The following is a 17,314-nucleotide window of genomic DNA, read 5'->3' on the forward strand; positions in this document are numbered from 1 at the left end:
CCGGTTTCATTGTGTTTCGTACGTATATTTGACTCGCCCGCTACGACTTTCTCTTTGTGCATTTTTCTGGCGAAAGGCAATGCCCGTTGTGGACTGGCCGACTCCTTCGTCCAGTGCACCACAGGTTCGTCGGAGATCTTCGAAACTGGTGCGGCTCGGACTCAATACTTCGCAACAAATGCAGGTACGGGGTGTCCTAAAATGGCGACATACACGGGAAATTGGCTACTTTTGGCTATTTTCTGCGGGTATGTTGGCGACTTTTCAGCATTTTGACCCGACAACCTTATAATGGTTACATAGGGGGGGAATTGGCCACTTTTGTATACTTCCTCAGGGGGGCGTTGGCGATTTCTCAGCATTTTGACCTGGCAACCTTATAATGACTACATACTCGGAGAATCGGCTCCTTTTGTCTATACCAGGGGTGCCGAACTCATGCGTGTCCGCGGGCCGCATTGAGCCATGGAGGAACTACGCGGGCCGCATACCACGGCTTTGGGGTAGCCTGTTTCTGATATAGACGACACAGCACACAACTGAAAACGAAATAAAATATTTGAGTTACTTCGCGTTGCTGAATCACAGGGTCTGCTATCCTTTTTAGTTTGCTGTGAAGGAGCTCATTATTTTGTTCCCCATATCCCCACCAGCAATGGGGTAGAGTGTCGCCTCTGGCGATGAACGTCCCCTCCCTCCATCTAAAAAAAAAGTTGTTGTTGTTGTTATTTGCTGTATCATGAGGAAACTTGGCACCTCTTGTTTTTAACAATTGCGTCAACATCGCGTGGAAGTGACTGCGCAATGGAAATCGTAAGGACGGTTGAGGTGTTCGTTTGTTAGTTGTGGGCGTAACGTTGATTTATTCAGGTTCATCACAAAAAACGCCTGCTCGCAGACTTATGTTGACATTATCTCGCGACGTAAAGCCACGAATTATTATTATTAGACGTATGTTGATACCGAACATCGATAGGCTTGATAACATACGCAACTGCAGATAATTTCGCTAAACGTTAGTCATCAGGAACGTTTTCAACAACTGCGGAAAACGGCGAGCCAAAAAGCAACATTGTGTGTGTGTGTGTGCGCGCGTGTGCGTTCGTTCGTTCGTTCCTATATACGCTGCACGCTATAGACGTTGCCTCGTTGGACCCGACATAGTTTCACCGCCGTACCTTATGGGTAAAGCCAAGTTGGTGTCTGCTTCGGCACATTGCATTTATGAAATTGCATTTGAGGAGATCGATGAGATCAATCTTGCTTTATGGTACCTTGAAAGAGCACGGAGCGCTCAAAACGCGAATGAAGCCAACCGAATGATGTTAGCAGTCGAATATCGTATAGACGCCACGCCAGGAAGTTTCATTGCGTCTAATTAATTAATTTGATAGGACCAATCATCCAACTTTAAAGTATTGGTTCAAGGGTGGGGGTGTGAATTTGAAAGTCGTGGGGCTGCTTGGAAAACACCCGACGGGTGTGTTTCTAACGGGTTACGCGCTGTGTGGCTTCTTGTATTCTTTCTTTTTTTCTTACGCCCGAAAAGGGAAAGGTGCGTGAAACTCGCGCGCACAAGTTGTCACGTGGTGTGTTTTCTTTTCTTCTCCTGTTCTTTTTTTTTTTTTTTTTTTTGCACGTGAGTGTTAGACGTTTTGCCATGCGAGTGAGATGTGAATCAAATGGATGGAGCACACATTTACACATGATAGGTGAGACATGCTCCGCAGACGGCCGAGTACAAACTATTCCCCCCCCCCGCTCTTTTTATTTATTTTTTGTCATACTTTAGTCTCAGGAGCGAAACATATACCCCAACGACAATCGATCAATCCATCCGGATTGTCTGATGACGTGAAATTACGTTAAATAGTAACGTGAAATAGTAACCTTGTCGATTCCGACGTTTAGCCAATCCTACGCTTTCATCGTTTGTTTGTTTGTAAGAGGAAAAAAAGATGAGAATTGAACTCGTTTCCCGACTTGTTCTGCTACTCCTAACATAAATTCTCCCCCCACCCCAAAAATACTTCTCATGTGCTCTACTCGCAAGTTCGCTATTCACTATGCACATTTTTTTCGCTATTCGGAAGTCCACTATTCACATGTTCACAAGAAGTCCACTATTCACAATTATCCCAGGATCATGCACAGAGAATCCTAAAAGGTTGTGCCCATCCCACAGCTCTGAACAAACTTCACAAGTGCCGCCAAGGCCGTATCCCTCGTGTTCGGTGCCCAAAGTCCCAACACCTTCACTATATGCCCTGCTGTCTAGTCGAGCAAGTGTAGCTTTCAGTGAAGCTCTTTGAGACGCATACCTATAGTGCAGTGCATTATAATATACTCACTATCCTCCACCGTTGCACAAACCGAACAATTCGATGAGTCGGCTCTTCCAATTTTATGAAGAAAATGACGGCCATAAGGCACAGTCAACCGACACCGGTGTAAAAACGTCTGAACAGAGCGCGGTAACGTAGACGGAACACAGAACTTCAGCTCCGGATCTATGCGATGTAGCAGCGACAAATCACTGCAATTGTACCCATTGCCGTCTGCATAGTTCAACGGTATTCTTGTAGCATACAGCAACACAGTAATTTTGTTTGATTTTGATTATATATATATATATATAAAAAACGGAAGATATTGAATTCGTCACCTGCACATACATTTATTTATTTATTTATTTATTAGTTTCACGTGCCCGCCAACAGCGTGAGCCTACATAGAGGTGCACGGAAAGAAGATTAACTTACAAAACGATAAAAAGTTACAAAGAGGATAAAAATAAAGTAAAATTAGCAAAAATGTCCAGTAAAATTAGCAAAAATGGTGTAAGTTTCACACCATACAAAACGGTGTTTCATGAAACAGCCTTCTGAATGGTGTATTATACAAAAAAGCACCGTTTCAAAGGGCATCCCTATAGATAACACCATTGAAGGGAGTTGTGTTTCATTTAAAGCACTGTTTCAGATAGGTGATTCGCAAACACCTTTTACAATTCGCTGACATTGCACCTTTCAGTTGAGCCCGCGGTGTCAAAAGAGTGTGTGTCTTCAAAAAAAAAAAAAAAAAAAACTTTACGCGCTGAAAGCCATAAAAAACTGAATGTGTACGACATTAATTTCTACCGAAATTGTGTGTTCTACTTGTTGTCCTCTACTCCCAGATAGCCTAACTACCGTACTCTGATTGCTGTAATCCAGCTGCTCCGAGGCCATCCCAAACGGGGAAACAGAGGCTGTCTAACGCAATTAACGTATACAGACGAGACTATCTTTAAAAAAAAGGAGGCGTTTAATGTAGATGCGTCTATTGTGGCGGTGGATTACGCATTGCTCAAGCTCGCCTTTCTAGATGCGACGGAAAACCCCCGGTGTGCGTAGACGGGTCTTCTTCAGGGCCATCGCCTCCTCCTTCTTCTTTATCTATTCTCGTCCGTTAAGTGATTGCGTCGTACCTTCCTTGAATGACTACAATTAGAGTACACGACATAAGTAGTGAATGGAAGCAGCGTGGGAATTTCCCTTCAGGGCGGTCTTCAATCTTCCGGGCGCTTTTTTAAATTTATTTTTCCAGTATGAAAGCAACGTGTCTGTTTTACAACCTTCGGTATCCGTTGTCGCAAATACTGCATGATTTGCATCCCAACAGCTTTTTTTTTCTTTCGTCGTTATATGATCATCTTGTTCCGTGCTGGCGCAGCAATGCGCAATCTTAAAACAGAATATCATCTTTTAGGTTCGTTCGGCTGCCCAGAGGGCGACCTCGCTCACTGCCAACAGTGCCGTCTGTGGTGGCGAGGATAAGTTATTACCAGCATTTGTTTCAGTTATTTCGCAGTTCCCTGCAGTTATTTCTTCAGGCGTTGTACATATTCACTGAGGTAGGTCGAACACAAGACAGAATTCAAGCGACGACGTGTGAAATCGCCAACGTCGTCATCTACGATTGTAGAATATACTGGAAATCTTTTCCTCGAGGAAAAGTTTTCCAGTTCCCGCCACCAGGGAAGAAAGCTTGCGCCAGTGTCGCCGTGCCAAACTCTAGCCGAACGTACCTATAACATGCTCGTAGCCAGCCATGGCATACGCCTGTTTGTGACGTCACTACTTTCGCAGGGGGGATCGTGCTTCCTGGGCCGACTTCAGAAGGAACAGCTTACGTCGACTCTTTGCACAAATCAGAAGGGAAAGCCCATGACGTAACCCGTTCACAGCGGGAAACTTTCAAAATTCATCCCTCATTCAACCTCATCCTTCAATCCTCCCTTCACCTCCTCCCATCCCTTCATCCTTTCTGGCTACAGCCGTGACGATGCCCATTCCCCGTGCGGTGAGAAACGGCCAGCCAAGCCAATATCGCCAGCCCCCTCTCGCGACTATTAACGTAACCGCGTATGTGTCACAAAAAAAATATATATATATATATATATTTTCAACAAATGATGGGAGGAGATGCGAACGATGTCACTCGAGATGATGGATGACCAGGAGCATGTTATGTTATGAGCGATGTACGGAAGCGGAGAGAGGGACAGCTGGAACGAGTGGAAGAGAAAGGGGATACTACGCGTCCGGGGCCAACTTCAGGGGGAATTGTACCGGTGTCGTATGTGGAAAGTCTTCTTTGTTGTGTTTTTTTTTTATTCGGTGTTGGCGCCGCGACGCAACTGTGGCTATGAGCGGCGTACAGACGGAGAGAGGACAGCAGGAAGGAGTGGGGGAGGGGGGTTAGTATGAGTCCGGGCAAACTTCTTGGGGAACTGTGCCGGTATTCGACTGGAACGTCTGCCGGAAAACTCGGGGAAAACCTCAGACAGCACAGCTGGTGCCGGGATTCGAACCCGTGTCACATTCCAGTCTCGGCGCGGGAGGCGATCATCCAAACCACTATGCCGCGCGAGCTGGTAGTTGTTCCTGTTGCACCTTGTCGAGTCCGTTCTGTGTGCAGATTGTGTCACTACGTCACCTTACCAGTTTTCGGAGTCATGCGCCAATGTCAAGGCCAAGGCAGTCGTTCTTGAATACGAAAACAAATGAAAAATATTCTTATTATTACTAAAAAAAAGTATTATTATAATGCGAAGTTACGTTTCGAGAATGTCATTTGCAATTGGACTTGCCTTCGTCGCCGTGTGTCAGTGGAACGAACACCAGATCCTGTGCTCGGCAGCTTGCTGAAGCTGCAAAATATGTCCTTCGAAACAGCTGAAATTCCTCCAACCGGGAAAATACTCACGCGTATTTTTCGTACGTGACTTCGTAATGAATTGGCCGCTTCGGACATTTCGCCTGCCTCAGTTACCGATACCACCGCTCTTTCTTTTTCTATATGTATACTTTTTTTACCTGTTTTGCAGTTTCAAGTTCAAATGCCTCATGCGGGCTCAAGATCGCGGGTTCAAACCCGGCTGAGGACGGTAGCAATGTGGGTGAGTTAAACGTATTGCTTCCAGCACCGCGCGTTGGAGATTTTCGGCGCATGTCAAAGGAATGTCCTACCATGCGGCACGTGCAACATGTCGCCACACTAAAGGCAGACAAACGTCACGTGTAATGTCACGGCGCCATTATTATGATGCATGACACAGCTAACGTGCTATAGCAGAGCGTCAGTTGATCTCACGGTGAGCGTCTTCTTGAGACATGAGCGGAATGGTTCTAGTATTTAGGATCGCTATTTTTGCGACTCATCTAATAAGTCAAAAATGCAAGTGGGATCTTGCCGGCAGGTGCCGCGCCCTAGGGGATGTATTTAATGGTATTTATTTGTTGTTTATTTAATGTGACTTAACGGAATTAATTGTTAGAATGCGCCCGTTCTGGTTTTCTCTCGTTCGTTGTTGCGCTGTTTTGTTCAAAAGAAACGTACACTCTCTTTGCATAGTTACAAACCCGAAACTAGGAACACAGAAAGGACCTTGTGTGTGTCGTCCTTTTTCGTGTTCCTAGTCTGGGGTTTATCATGAGTTGAGTTGAGTTGAAAAAAAAAAAAAAAAGGAGAAATAGGCACTCATTACGAGAGCCGGCTACTCCAGATCACTTGGAAAAACAAAAATGGCTAACTACAATAAGAACAATGAGTGACAAAGACTCTCAGTCAGTCATTCACATTATGCATCAATATCACCAGCTTGCTAGCTTCTTAACCATCATTTCATTCTCATGCTCGCTTTCGCACGCGTCAATGTAGAACAGCTCCGTAGAACGAAGTCAGATGGCATTCTTACGAAGGTCACCAAGCCTAAAACTGCGTGAGAGTATCAAAGTGAGATAGGGATTTTAACGATTTTAAAGTGGTTCGCGAATCCCATTTCCTTTTCCGCGACCCGAAGACAATTAATACCGTCGCATACCGAGAAACCCGCCTCATTACGAAACATCATTTTTACGAGTGGCTCATTTTATGACTAACTATCCTACGTTTTCCTAGTATGTGTATACTTACGCCGAAACAACGGAGTAAAAAAAAGAAAAGAAAAAGGAAACAGAAAACACTTCAATGGTGTGTGTATGTGTGTGTGTGAGAGAGAAAGAGAGTGAGAGGGAAGTGTACCTGCGAATGTTGGCTATAATCCGTTTCTACAGTATGTACTCAGAATCCGGGCGGCGTGGGACGGCACGGACGCTAGGCGCCACATCCGCCCACGTCCCTCTGTGTGTGTCGCTCTTCCTTGCTCTCCGTGGTGTGAGGAGGAGACGCCCACTGGCACGTCGCTTCCCCGAGACGACGGCGGCGGCCGTAGTCGACGGCCCGGAAAGATCGCGGACGTCCACTCGGCACGCACACGTACGTTGGGTACACAGGAAGGCAGGAGGAAAGAAAGAAGTGTTGGTGGTGTTCGCTATGTGGAGAATGCGTTTAAATACGTGCACCACCAACGTGGCCACATTTCTAATGCAATTTTGAATGGGAAGGCGACCTTCTCTATGTCTTTCAGCGAAGGTTGTTGCCTGCACAGAGGAATGTCTTTTGCTTGTTCCTTGGCGTGCTTTGAGACTTGGGCTTGGCCTTTGTGGCTGTTGATCGTGCCGTGTATAGGGACTACTGCGAGGTTGGAAGACAAGGATGACGTCACGAACACGTGGCACTGAAGTTCAAAAATTTGTCCTGGCTGATGGCGTTACCTTGACAGCAATATATATGAACGGTGTTCGTTGTTTGCGTCGTCTGTGATATGTGACCCACTGTTGCCACACGTAAAAAAACAGAAAATGAAAAATCTGTAGATCGGAGTCCGAAAAATCTGTAGGCCGTGCTAAAAATCTGTAGCCACTCAAAACTCAGTTTTTTTAGCGTTTCTCCTTCAAATCTGGAATGTCTGCCTGTGTCTTTAAATTAGTGGAAGAGCGAGGGCTTATTTTTGTTGCACTGCTGAAGACCACAACCGGAATTTGTCGCGGCGCACTGGCATTACGCATTGGAACATTCGCTTTCGGTTTGCGGCGTCGCGTACTGGAATCCGCTACATGACAAAAAAAGAAGAAGAAAAAAGGTCACCGCACGTAGGTTTTAATAGTTTGACATGTGCATTCACATCAGCTGTGGCGGTCCAATGCAATAATAACGCATCGCGTCTAGTAGGGACATTTCTCTCACTCGTTCCACCATCACACTGATGAGCGAGGACCGCAATGGACTAAATAAACAAAGCTCGATATATTATTTCCACAAACATAATGAAACCGTACATGCGTGACACGAATTATAAACGTTGTGGTTTCACTATACAAAGCCAGTCAAGTAAAGTCTATGAGGCAAACTGGTAACACGCACATAAGCACACAACACTAAAAAAAAAAAAAAACTGATTTAGCGTTGAGGCTCGCCAATGGTTCACCCGCTGTCGACTTCCTTCTCCTCCGGCGAGTCCCGCCAGTTTCGTGATCGACGGATCGAATCCTTGTCAACGGCGAAGGCGAAGCAGCTTGACCCAACAAGCACGCGTTTTGTGTGCAGGAGGCCAGTTGTGGTGGTCGTTGAGAGCCTGTTTCTTTGCTTAGTTCTCATCAAATTAATTGCGGAATATATTCTTAATGGAGTAGGCACAGCATCGCACACACAAACTTTTGCAGCGTCGGAAATGCTGGTCAGCTGTCGTCACGTGTGGTTCGGAACACTTTGCTCCAGAATGTCACCAGAGGCAAGTCTGATTGTATGTGCTCCAAGCTGATGTTCCGAAGGCTTCGCCACTCGTTATCCAGAGACTGGGCGCGCAGCTCATTTTACCAGGCGCAGAAATGCTGCAGCTAAAGGCATTGCTGAAGAGATCTGTGCCTCTCTGATTTTCGCTGGTGCGAGTATGGCCACATTGTTTAAAACAGTACTCTCAAAGGGCACCTACATCATGATCTGTCCCACACTCTCAACCAGAAACTCAATGCACCACATCTTGAAAAAATTCACACGCTCACGTGAAAGTTTCTGGCCAGACAAAGTCGCTTTGACATTTGCGCCAAGGTAGGTGTCATCAATCGGCAAGTAATGTGCTGGGTCCTTGTAGTGTACTTGGTCCTCTGGAGTACTCATAACATAGACAAAATGGCGTAGATGCAGGCTTAGCTGGTGGATGAACTCCATAATGCAAAAGCCTGAGCCTGGGCACACAGACGGTTGTGTGTCGTCCGTCTGTGTGTCATGCTTTTACATTATGTAGCTCATAACATAGGTATGTTGCAGATGACAGTCCATGACTGTCCTAATACCAGTGACTACAGCCTCGCGGAATTCCGGCAGCTGCATGGGGCCCCTCAGATTGCATCAGCGTGTTTAAGTGGTTAAATATATAGGAAGGATGAGGTCAAGAAACTCTAGGAAGAGTCTGTTCGCTGGTTCCGTCAGCCTCTCGAATATGGTTACAGGCGCCAGAAGACGTTCTGTGGATGCCGCGGCTGAGAAATACGCTGTCAATGCGTCATATTGCTCAAGCACTCTAACTGCTGCTGCGTGCAGTGACAGCCATCGCGTTTGCGAAGGACGTATAAGAGCTTCTGAGGAGCTTTAGCGTTTTTTTAAATGAGTTTTCGTTGTGGAGGGATTCACACAGGCAAATTCTGCTTTCCTGTAACTTTTGTTACAATGACTGTCGCTTTAGTTCTTCCGTGCGCCATCTTCTTTGCAATTTCAGAGTCCTTGCATATATCTTCTATATCAATTCTGGTGGATGGTCAGCAACGAGAGATTATGCTCGACTCAAAAAGTGGCTATCCTGATCTCCCCTTCTGTAGACGACTGTTCAGCGGACGTGCTTCGGCTTAGTGCTGCAACGTCCAGAAGAGTCGAAGTTGTCCAACAATTTTTTTGCAAGTTTCTTCGTGTTTTGCTGTTGCCACGTGGCATTGCAGATTGACGCGCCCAGAGGTTATCGACAAGTCCATGCCACATGTCTTTGCAAAACGTGAAAGTGGGGCCTTTCTAGCTCGGAGCTAGCCAACTGCGTAGCTCTTCTTCGTTCTCCCACGCACGATTATATTTTTGATCGTACCTTTTCCTTTTAGCTGACAAATGATGCCTTCGTCGGTGACTTCCGACATTCGAGGTTAATGCAGGAGCGACACGATATACTGGAAAACTAGCGTACAAACTGTTTTTGTGCTGGCGTTCCTCGATGTTCGATGTTTCATCAGAGTCTGTGGAACGCGTCTCCTGAAAATAACTCACGCAGAGCAGAAGAGAAAAGGTGCACGTAGGATTGAATGGTTTGTATCCAACCCTCGTTGCGTCCCTTAATTTTTTGTGTATATGTATACTCATTGCGTATTCCGTTCTGACGACCGAGGCTCACACAGCGGCAGATGTGCCCTGAAAGAGGAAAATTTTGATTTCCAAACTGGAACCCGCATGGCCTGATTGATAAATGGGTTTTACAGTGCGGATATTGCTGTCCGCTCCTGTAGTGCGGAAGGAATGATGCTGCGAACGTAAATCTCTGGCGCTGGTTATCTGGTAGTGCGCGCCACTGCATATCCATTTTACCACACCGTACCAAATGCAGACGACGTGAAATTAGAATGGAGAGCCGCGCAGGACCAAAATACGCACCTCCACATCTCTCTCACGTTTCATTTTTACAGTTGCCACGGGTTTGGCAAGCATTATGACAGTCTTTTCTTCGTGGTAAAGTAACGGGTAAAATGGGAGGCGTACACCTTTTTGGGGGCATAAGTGCCACAAAAAAAGGCGTACGGCTCCTGTTTTCAGCAATTCAGGGCAGAGAGCGATGTCATTTGAAATGATGGTTAGGCAACAGGTGAAGTAACCGCCGTTCCGCTAACGGCCTTTGGTTTGCCGTCTGACTAAGGTATTAGCTGGCTACATACTCTGGCTCTGTGACTCGTGTGCACCAAGTGTGGACATAGTGTGGACAAGTGTGGGACACAGCCTAGCATGTGCAGAAACAGCTGTGTTCCACGTGGTTTGGGGTGTATACTTCAGTCAAGCGCAGATCCATGATCCTTCTGAGGGGGATGAGGGGCGTTCCAGTTTTGGGACGGCGTGCTACATATTCTGCGACACTGGCAAAGGTCAATAGAAGCATTGCGACAGAAGTCGAGGGAAGGGTCAGGACATCCGCCACTACCCTGTATCGGCCCCTGACCTGACCTAACCTAACCTAAAGTACACCTGAACACGCAAACGCCTGAGTGGCTCCAGTGAAATATGGTGACACCTTCCTTGATGCTGCGAGTGAGTCAGCGTAATGCTTGCGAGCCACACATTTTGCGAATTCTAAGAGTACGCGCGAATTTCGAGCAAGAATTTGCCCTTCAACCACAATGCTGCGACTGCGAACTTCATTTTCGCAGTTAGTCGCACACAGGTAAGCATTCTAACTGCTTTTCAGAGATCGTGTATAAAGCCGCTTTTATCAGGCGTGGTTGGGGTAATTGAAGGAGATTTACACGTAAGGGATGACAATCTCGGGAGTGTATCACAAACTGAACCAATCGAGTCACAAATTTTTGCTCGCGCAGTTTGACGAAATTTAGTGACCGCAAATATGTGCTCGGCGTCCATTTCGCAAAAATTGTAGGTAGCGAAATAAAGGCTTTGACGTTACGGCTAAAAGGTAATTCTAGACGGGTGGCCCTGCGTCCTCGCAAATGAACAAGGTGAAGGGAGACATCGACGCAAGATTTCAAGAAACACGCCAGCCTAAGCCGCCGACGGTTTGGCGTCGAACAAGCCCTGTCCGCTATGAACAGAAAATATGTTTGTTTGTATGCTTCTGCTATGTTTCTTGAGTTACGTGCCGCTCACGACCTATTGGATTATAACGACCACGCATAATCGGCAACCCCTATGAGGCGTCCGTCCGCACGAACCGCTAGGAGCGCTACTCATTGGCCCACGGTATCTGTATGATGATTGGACAATGGAAATTTGAATTTTGAACGCGCAGAAGCGGACTACCGTCTTCTATGGGAGCGGTGCAGACATATGTCAAAAAGCGTCTGAGGAAAACCCTCGAAAAACCCCAGACCTGGCACCGAACCCGGGTACCTCCCAGTCTCGACGTGACGTGGCCAGCACGCTAACCACTCAGCCACGGGAGCTGGTGACACATTCCCCAGGCCCAGGCCCCAGCACATTCCGTGGCACAGGGCCAGGACGCACATTCCCCCAGGGCGCCAGTCATGACGTTGCCCATCTCTGTGAGGCAAAGAAACGGCGAGCCCTATCACCACCACGACTTCCGTAGCAGACGACAGCAACAGCCCATATGGAAACGCGTAGAATGATGATGATAATCAACTTTAGAAAGAAGCATCTCCCGTGGGACATCAATTGCTTGTGCAAAAATATTAAGGTAAGGTGAAGTACAAAGTATTTCAGAAATTGAGGAAGCAATAACCGGGCCGATGAGTAGCGCCACCGCTAGCTTCCAAATGCGGCGCTGGGAAAGGGTGCCTATGACATGGTCGTTATATTCTAGTAGGTCGTGGTTTTACTATGTCTCTTGAGTTACGTGCCACTGCAGTAAAAAAAAAAAAAAAAAAGGGGGGAGCTCTGGTTGCAAATTTAAGCACGTCGTCCATAAACGGAAATAGTTCATGCTCAGTGGGAGCACGGCAACCATTTGGTGATAGATGGGCCATACGCTGCTCCCGCAAGCCCTCCCACCTTACCTGGGTAATTAATTGTACGGATCTTAACCGAAAAACCTACATCCCTGCACGGGGCTTTCTTCGAAGCGCATTTTCTTCGGGGGCGAACAGTCGTCGTTTCAAATGATGGAGTGCAATAATCACCTGCCAATCTGCTTGCCACCATTTTTAGGCATGTCGCTCAGGCCCCGAAGCCCGCGTTGACCTTTCGGAGGTCGCACCGGTCTTTAACTGCGTGGGATTCAGTGGCGTCTGTTGCCTTTGCTTGTCTTTTTCGGTCGCGTAAGTTTGGAAGGCACACCCAGTTGTACACAAGAGGGGCTTACGAAGTGCGCGGTCTCTCGGCACGCCGGCGCCACGCAATGGGCCGGGTATATACTACGGACCGCAATTGAGAAAAGGGAGAGGGGGCAATACGTGAATGAGAGGGAGTGTCCGCTTTTCACGGGGATGATCCTCCGATACCATCGATGGGAAGTCTGGCAGCTGTTTTCAATCATGTCGACCTGGGTGTGTTGAAATGGGTTCAGGGAGCTCATTAGTCGGGTGTGGGTTAAACGTGTAACTGTGTCGCCTTTTCCCAATAACTGGTTACCGTAACAGTCACTGATGTCATGGTAACCAGGAAGTGATGTAAACCACCTGCGCTACCTGCGGTCACTCCAGGTGTGTCTCGGACTTTCAAGGGAGGATGATATAGGTATATACCGGCTCACCCTACGTGGTATATATCTGTAGGGTTCGGCGTTTTCGGTTTTTATTTTTGAGCGGATTCAGCGTATGTTTTTTCACGAAATCGGTGTTTTTCGGTGTTTTTCCTGACGTGTACATGGTTTTACCCGACAATTGTCGGCGACAGAAATCACAATGTAATTTCGGTGCTGTGCATCTAACGGTGGCGTTTTACGGATAACGAACAAGTAAACGGACATTTTTCGCAACCATCGTATTTCTGTATGTTTTTCTGATCTGCATCAACAATTTGCTGGGCATGTGCAGCAATATATCTCTGTCATCTTTCTTCGAATGTCCCTCTGTATTCAGAGTTTTTCTATTAAGACTGCAAACGCGGAACTTTATACGGGGTGTTTGCTCTAACGCGTCCAGAAATGATATTTAAAGCGAGCGATAAAAGAAAAGCAAGTGGTACTTTTCTGCTACTTGAGTAAGAAACAGGTCCTGCTTCAGTAGTAGCACCTGTTTCTTAGTCAAGTAGTTGAAAAGTAGCGCTTGTTTCTCTTTTATCGCTCGCTTTAAATAACATTTCTGGACACGTTAGAGCGAACACCCTGTATACCTGTGTACGGTGTGTGGAACAAGACGTCTGTTTTCGGGTGGTGTTCGTGACGTACACACGGAACACAGAACTTCACTGCATAACGTTGATAACGTTATCATTATCGGGTAGAACACATATCGAGAGGGAGATTACGATGGTCATAGACGGAAATTGTGCGCAACATCTGTACAAAGACCGGTAGGCTGCCCATTTTCAGCAAATCTGCAAACAAGAAAGACATTATTTCGATGGAGGGCTGACTATATGGGGGCGTGTTATGTAGTAAAGTGTTGTGTTAGGAGTGCAGTTGGTTAACAACTCACTTGCAAAAAAAGTAATTCACAAAGCTTGCTCAGTTTCTAATTGTATTATATTATTTTCTATGTCTCAATTAGGAGAGGAACACAACGAGACAGTCAGCCGGACGCAAGTTGCAAGATAGTATGGCACGTACGAACTCGGTAAATGAGATTTGTACATCGAACGCTTCACTGTACACACAGTTGGTATAAACACTTCGACAACACCTGAGGTATGCGTTTCGTGACGCATTTCGGCGCATGCGCACTGTTGCTCTTGAACACTTCATCTACAACACACCGTCAACATAGTGTCACAAAATAGACGCCAGCGTCTACTAAAAAAATTTACAATAAATAAAATTCGAGTATAACAAGTGGCTGCAATGAATAGACGCTAGAAGGAATTACCGTCGATAATTGTGAGACGTCCGAAATGGTCATGATACGAAGGTAAAACAACATCCACAGCAAATCCTCGGTATAACGAAATCGCTTTTTCCCCCTCGAATTATTGCTTTATTCGAAACCTCACGCCGCTCCAACCGAAAGATGTGCGTTTCGAACTGGATTATTCGATTTATCCTGGAAGCCGACTCCGCTTGGTGCGAAGGGCGAGTGTAAAAGCCTATACAGGGTGTCTCAGTTAAACCCCCGGGCTAAATAATTCGCGAACCGGTGCACCAATCGAAGAACTTTCTTTTTTACAAGTATCCGTCCGATACCGCCTACAATCTGCGCACCGCCGTGTGAATGAGTTGAGCCTCTCATTATTTAAATAAAAATTCAAATGAGTTTCGCGAAAAAACATAACTTCTAAAACAGGGCGCCGTCGGCATTAAAATGGGTACTACCCCTTTTGGGACCTGCTGTGGACACCTTTTAGAGAAAAATCTGCCACCGAAGCGGGTCATTTGTTACAGTAATTAATTGGTTTCGGTTTACATATTTTTGTCGCGGCTGGTAGCGGCGAAGTGCAAAAGGACGTAATTCATTGGTGGACATGACAGTGGAAGAGCGTCCTTTTCCGCTTCACCGCGACGAGCCGCGACAAAAATATGTAAACTGGAACCAATTAAATACTGCAACAAATGACCCGCTTCAGCGGCAGATTTTTTTTTCTAAAAGGTGTCCACTGAAGGTCCCAAAAGGGGTAGTACCCATTTTAATGCCGACGGCGCCCGGCTTTAGAAGTTAGGTTTTTTTTTCCTCACGAAACTCATTTGAATTTTTATTTAAATAATGAGCGGATCCAACTCATCCACACGGTGCGCAGGTTGTCGGCGGTATCGGACAGATACTTGTAAAAAAAGAAAGTCCTTCGATTTGTGCACCGGTTCGGGAATTGTTTAGCCCCGGGATTTAACTAAGACACCCGGTATAGTGTAAAAGACTGCCAAGGTTACTGCTCACTAGGTTTGCCAGTTTCCCTGCATGTATACCATTTAACGCTTTCGACGTTCTTCCGTGGCTATACTGCCACCGTGTTTTATGCCTCGTATATCGAATTTCTTAAGTGGCTATACTGCCACCGTGTTTTATGCCTCGTATATCGAATTTCTTCCGTGGCTGTACTGCCACCGTGTTTATGCCTCTTATATCGAATTTTTCCCCCCAGTCCCATTTACTTCGTAATAGCGAGGGTTTACCTTAGTTCTATTTCACTAATATTACGCAGTGTAAATAGAGCACTATTGCGTGGACCGTTATGTTATGATCACGTGTAACTCCTATATAAATAACAACGTTCATGGAGATGGGAATGCGTTTTTCTTGTTTCCGAACACGCGGCAGTCCTGGAGGTGGTCAACCATGGACAACGTCCCTTCTTCCAGGTGGTCGTCACTTGCGAGGTCGTCGCTACCTGCAAATTGTCAAGATATTTATCAGGTGAATTTTGCATGATTTCGTGAAAAGAGGGCATCGACATGCAGCCATATCTCATTAGGCGAGCTCTACCAGACCTAAAGGAGGTAAGAACTCCTATCTGCATGTATTTAGTTACGGGTGTGTGATATTGTTCTTCTACGCTTCGTAATTCTATTTACAATTTATTGTTCAATACTTCTCCTTCATAACATGTGCAGCGTTAATACAAAAACGCACTTTTTTCGGATACGGGCGAGTAGACGTACCGCTATCTAGATACCACTATCCATCGTTACGTCATCTGAAGAATTGTTGCACCCAATCAGACGTCAACGCGGAGGTACACATAACGTTCTGCTCTACTCTCTTGAGAATGATGGTGGTGGTGATGGTGGTGGTGATGGTGAAAGGGCTTGCCGTTGTCGGCCTCACATCTGTGGGCAACGTCACGACTGACGCCCTGGGGAATGTGCGACCTGGGCCGACTTCTAAGGGAACTTGAAAATGAAAGGGGAACAGCTTGTCAAATTAAACTATATTGATGCTTCTAACCGTTCCATTTATTTTGCGTAATGTAATTACGATGCCATATAGCGAGACCAGAGAATGCATTTTGCATATCAGTACCATAGTCCTTAGGACTGAAGGATCCCCTTCAATTTTTTTACGATGTCCTACGTCGCTAACTTGTCCAGTTACGAGGTTGGCCGGAACATCGTTTGGAGCCCTATTAAAGGACGAATGAACCAAATGCATAATTAAATCTCAGTATGATCCCCAGGTGGCGAATCTTCGATGCACGGCTGCGACACTTTGATACTTGTCCAAAATCATCACGCGTTTTGTGCATGCGCAGTTGGTACTTGCGGAGCCGCTTGATCTCCCTCCGACGAACTGTTTGCCTTACAGGATTAAGGTAGACGTCATAAGCGAATCGCGATGCCACTCTGTCCTCTCCGTCTTGTAGCGGCAGGGCATGCACTTGGGGGCAATTAAGAAATTAAGGAATTAAGGAATTTCACCTAACCTAACCTTTTCCTTCTTTGATATTTATCATCGTTAAACGTACCTCCTTCCCCCCGATCACCAGTTCCACAATCCCGAAACAAATATCTTCTAAATAAAGTAGTGTTACGAAGAACACATGGCCTTGATAAAGTTCGGGATCTTTTTTTTGCTCCATATGACACAAACGAAATAAAATATCTACATCGTTTGCTATCTGCTATCGCTATCCTGCGTTGACCGCAGAAGTGCCGATGGCCATTGCTGTTATGGTCAAACATCATCATGCAAGTCATGATACAGTAGATTACATTTTTTATGCATTCGATGTGGGTTTTATGTCTCATCACGTACCTCATCACACTTCACCTCCTTCTCCTATCCAGGAGAGAGTCCTACGAAACTTTCGTCACTATTACATCATGCGCGTATGTATATACGTCATCCGCACGTGTCTGATCCCCTTCAAACGAAATCTGCTATCTTCTTGCGTGGCTTATTCCAGTTCAGAAGTGTGGAAACGAATGAGAAACGCACTTAAACCATACGTTGGAAGAAGTTGTGCTATGGAGCAGTTCTCTTAGATAAATCTTGGAAAGTAAAAAGAAAAAAAAAAACGTGACAGTTCCAATGGCCTGCGTTGTATGCAAAGCCTAGATTAGTTCGTCTGGTACGGTTTAGTGAGAAAAAAAAATTAATAAAAGCAAATACTCGACTGGATGTGACAAAAATGACAAAGCAAA

The 17,314-nt window shown here is 46.0% G+C and overlaps 1 protein-coding gene and 1 long non-coding RNA gene across 3 annotated transcripts in view; one reads left to right on the forward strand and one right to left on the reverse strand.

Annotated features, from left to right (window-relative positions):
- Nucleotides 1-15,617, forward strand: LOC135393324 (uncharacterized). 2 transcript variants are annotated; one of them, XR_010422577.1, is made up of 4 exons: nt 1-184; nt 5,372-5,443; nt 13,794-13,859; nt 15,492-15,617. It is a non-coding gene; the product is annotated as an uncharacterized LOC135393324 (long non-coding RNA). The 2 variants fall into 2 exon arrangements; XR_010422578.1 differs by lacking the exon at nt 5,372-5,443.
- Nucleotides 15,055-17,314, reverse strand: part of LOC135393323 (noggin-2-like) — a 16,545-nt gene continuing 14,285 nt past the window's right edge. Inside the window, exon 4 of the mRNA XM_064623794.1 lies at nt 15,055-15,561. The gene's annotated coding sequence lies outside the window, so the exon portion shown is untranslated. The remainder of the gene's footprint in view (nt 15,562-17,314) is intronic.

This window comes from Ornithodoros turicata, chromosome 4 (genome assembly GCF_037126465.1).
Source record: "Ornithodoros turicata isolate Travis chromosome 4, ASM3712646v1, whole genome shotgun sequence".
NCBI classification, from domain to species: Eukaryota; Metazoa; Arthropoda; class Arachnida; order Ixodida; family Argasidae; genus Ornithodoros; species Ornithodoros turicata.